Genomic DNA, 4,446 nt, shown 5'->3' with positions numbered 1-4,446 from the left:
GCTTTTCTACGCGTCTGCTCTTACAACATGGAAGAAAGTTCCTCCTCCGTAGAACTTTTTCATTCTTTAAATGCCGTTAGAGTCAAAGACGGAGATGCCTTAGAACTATAACAATTCGCTACAGAGCTTCAGAGATAAGTATGAGCAATTTCACACTTCGTACCTGCTAAATGATCCTTTCTTAGTATTGCAGACAATGAATTTCGGTTCTAAAGCCCGTGATTCGCTTTGTCGAACTCACTCTGGTAGGAACAAAAGTTCGCCTCTAATGACGTTGCCTTTGACAGTTTCTCTACAAGAAGCACGTCTCTGCCAGCTGCCCCAGACTGCCTACAGCGGTTTTCACAATAGCTGCCTCAGTTTCTTCAGAAGTACACTGGCACTTCCAAATGCAGCTGTATATAGAGGCTGCCTTGTTTGATTTCTTTGTCGCCAAACTGAAGTGATGTTTCTGATACTAACCAAGGACATTTATGAAACAGATATCGTTGAGAGAGTATACCAGCGACTTCAACGATTACAATCTGTGAAATTCCGGCTAAACGAGCGTCTCCAAAAGATACATACACCTTGAAAACGAAACTGGTATTACTTTTCATTTGAATTTTTGTTATTATGATTTGCTCAAATGAAATATAAGAAGTATAATAAGACCATACGTAACTTCCAGGCCACACATTTTCAAATTAAAGTACCACTGTAAGTGACTAACAACAGACGTATAACACCAACGTCATCCACACCCAGTGACAACAGCATAACCAACTTTTAACACAAGGCCCTATGTCACTGGTGGCAACACACGCAATCTCTAATAATGCGGCAATGATATACACTCATACATTAACACACAGAAAGTATACATCTAAAAAGCACAGAAAATCATCTCAGCAACACAGCAAATCGTGCACTTCGCAACGAAGACAAATGTGGATAAATTCACTGAAGCAGGATGGTACCATGCAATCCTGAGATGCAAGAAGCAGTCAGACTGAAACGAAATGTAAAAAATCCAGGAGGATTCTGAGATATCTAACAATATATTAAATATGTTCTCAACACCGTAAAAAAAAACTCAGGTACTCACAAACATATAAGAAGACATTGAAGCTGTCTGAAGAAACATCTTTAACAGAAACATACTAAAACAAAAGGAAAATTACAGCTACTTAAATGTCAATTCAGGAAAGAACATTATGCTACATAACCAGATAAATAAAAGCAATGAATTGTTACTGATAAAAAGTGAAGGACATACATATATACACACATATTTTCCTTAGTAGATTTCGTTTCTCAATTAGTGCAATGAAAAACCAAACGAACCTGCATATTTCACTATTTTTATTTACTCGATGACTAGTTTCGAGCCGGGACCGATTTTGAAATCATCCATATAGTCAAAATGGTATTCAGATGGTTCAAATGGTTCTGAGCACAATGGGACTTAATTTCTGAGGTCATCAGTCCCCTAGAACTTAGAACTACTTAAACCTAACTAACCTAAGGACATCACACACATCCATGCCCAAGGCAGGATTCGAACCTGCGACCGTAGCGGTCACGTGGTTCCAAACTGTAGCGCCTAGAACCGCTCGGTCACTACGGCCGGCAAAATGGTATTCCCAAAACTAAAAAACCATGCAAAAATATGTACATATCATGAAGTGCACATAAATTGTTAGAGTGCATACAGACAATATTTCTCAGTTCCCTATTTCATTTTATCACCACAGATGTTAATTCGTCATTTGCACACAACACAGCATATCACTACCATAACACAGGCAACGTATCAAACTGAAAAATGGAACATGTCAACGATAAAGTTCATTGGAGAAAAAAGAGTAACGCACATCTCTAATAAATTTAGAGCTACACCGCATGTAAACCGTTTCAGTTCGGTTTCTGGGGCATAAATCACACGAACCATACACCAAGAAAGGCAGGGCGAATATGTGCAGGCTTGTTTGGCTGTCAAACGGACAGCAACACATAATTTCCCTTTACAGGACTAAAAGAAAAAGCGCTGCATATTTATATAAAATAGGTTTAAATAATTCGAAGAAATGACTTTCAGAGCGGAACTTGAGAATGAACATCAGTCCTTTACATAAGGTAAAATTAAACAAACAACAGGTCACTCGTGTAGCAATCTGTTTTTTCCTCGCTGTATCCACGAATGAAAGTCAAAACTTAATCATAATATTTGAAATTAATCGCTGTTATAGTTAAGAAGCTAACGTAACAGAAAATCTATGATAAACATAGATAGAAATCAGTTTGCGTAGTATCTGTGTATACTTAGTAAATGTTAAGTATAATATAAACTACAACACATGGTTGTCATTAAGAACTATATAGCGGTTGGATAGCAATGATGTCACACTCAGGACGGTGGGCGTGAGCAAACCTATTTAATAACCGTTCCCTCCTTGTCCGATAGCAGTTATTCCAGCGTCGAGGGTCGGCGCAACTCGCTCCACAGAGTCCACCCACCGTTCTGGGTATATTTATTTATTAGTTCTACATTTTGCTATATATACTTACTATTATAACGATCCCTCTATCTGGTAATATATTTTTTCAGAGTCTGAAGATCGTTCTTAATTAGAATCGAAACCAGTCACTCCAATAAAAATAAAAAGTTGCGATCAAGTCTGTTTTTAATCTTTAAACTTATGTTGTCTATTTAATTCCACATTTGGTCTATTTCTGTCGATAGCAAATGAAGATGGAACACCGAAACAAAAGTTTGTTTGCTTACTGATACTGCTTGTTGAACGTTACATTTTCAGCTTTCAACTCGTATGCACAAGATTTTAATATTAATATTTATAGGAAACTTATCTACGTGTGCTTTGTTAGCCTATAAAGGTGTGCCACGGTCAAAGAAGCGAGAGATGCTGTCATATCTTTTGCATATCAACAAAGTGAACGATTATTGAAATAAGGAATAGAACTGCATAAAGGTATACTTCCACACAGAATATTCTTATTTTATTAGATTATCAGTGCATTACTCTCACTGTAATTTGCATCTCTCCTCACTTTGAAATTTTACTTATAATGAGTTATTCAGTGAGTGGCGAATAACAGAATTTATAGCTTAAAAAGACGATATAATTCTTTAAACATGTTCCAACTTTGTGCAGTGCCATAAAAGTGATTAAGGCAATGGTCTCAAGCGCTTAGATCCAGTATATTGCTATTTCGATTTAACATGTATGTAAGTAATTGTCTTTGGCAATGATAGTCTAACCTGTGTAACATGTAGTCCTACCTTTTCAACAACGACCTATTTGCTTCTTTTCAGAAAATATTTATCGTCAGTAACTATGTCCATTTTTCAGAAGTAAGCGAACGTACCGGTATCACAATTGCAATATACATCTACTTCGATCATCTTCTTGACTTTAGTCTTGAATTTCATTTTGAGGTTTTCAAAGTATACGCGTAAGGCTATACCACGCTCTGTCAGATTATAGTAGTTTATTCGTTTCATATTCCATGCATCGATTTGCTCGATAAATCGAAGTAATGTGAAACGAGTCATCTTATATTAACGTCATTTTGATTATAAATATGCTTCCATTCTGATAATTTATCTCTTTTAGGGTTTATAATTAAAGACAGATGTTAGTAGTTGATACCTATCTCCATTTACACATTACAATAATAGCGGGACTTCTGTGGAATAGAAGGCGTTGTCAAAGAGAAACGTTTTCTGTTTATTTTCAAATTTTCCTTTTCTGTCTGTTAGGAATTTTATAACAATGAGTAAGTCATCAAAATTTTTAGATGTAGCATTGTGAATCCCTGTTAGTACTAGAGACAACCTTAATGTGGCGTTATGAATGTATTTTTCCTGCTGGTATTGTAATTATGTACATCATTGTTCTTGTTGAAGCGCAGCGGTTTAAAAAAAAAAGTGTGAAATCTTATGGGACTTAGGGGCAACGCCCTTGCCGCAGTGAATACACCGGTTCCCGTCAGATCACCGAAGTTAAGCGCTGCCGGGCGTGGCCGGTACTTGGATGGGTGACCATCCGGGCCGCCATGTGCTGTTGCCATTTTTCGGGGTGCACTCAGCCTCGTGGTGCCAACTGAGGAGCTACTCGACCGAATAATAGCGGCTCCGGTCAAAGAAAACCATCGTCACGACCGGGAGAGCGGTGTGCTGACCACACGCCCCTCCTATCCGCATCTTCAACTGAGGATAACACGGCGGTCGGATGGTCCCGATGGGCCACTTGTGGCCTGGTGACGGAGTGCTTTTTTTATGGGACTTAACTGCTAAGGTCATCAGTCCCGAAGCTTACACACTACTTAACCTAAATTATCTTAAGGACAAACACACACACCCATGCACGTGGGAGGACTCGAACCTCCGCCGGGACCAGCCGCACAGCCCATGACTGCAGCGCCTAAGACCGCTCGGCTAAT

The 4,446-nt window shown here is 38.5% G+C and overlaps 1 pseudogene; it reads left to right on the top strand.

Moving 5' to 3' along the window:
* The first annotated feature begins 3,955 nt into the window (after positions 1–3,955).
* On the top strand, positions 3,956–4,073 carry LOC124790592 (annotated as a pseudogene).
* The last annotated feature ends 373 nt before the right edge of the window (positions 4,074–4,446 follow it).

This window comes from Schistocerca piceifrons, chromosome 3 (assembly GCF_021461385.2).
Source record: "Schistocerca piceifrons isolate TAMUIC-IGC-003096 chromosome 3, iqSchPice1.1, whole genome shotgun sequence".
Taxonomy (NCBI): domain Eukaryota; kingdom Metazoa; phylum Arthropoda; class Insecta; order Orthoptera; family Acrididae; genus Schistocerca; species Schistocerca piceifrons.
Note: the sequence above shows the minus strand (reverse complement) of the source record. Positions and strands in the feature narration are given on the sequence as shown.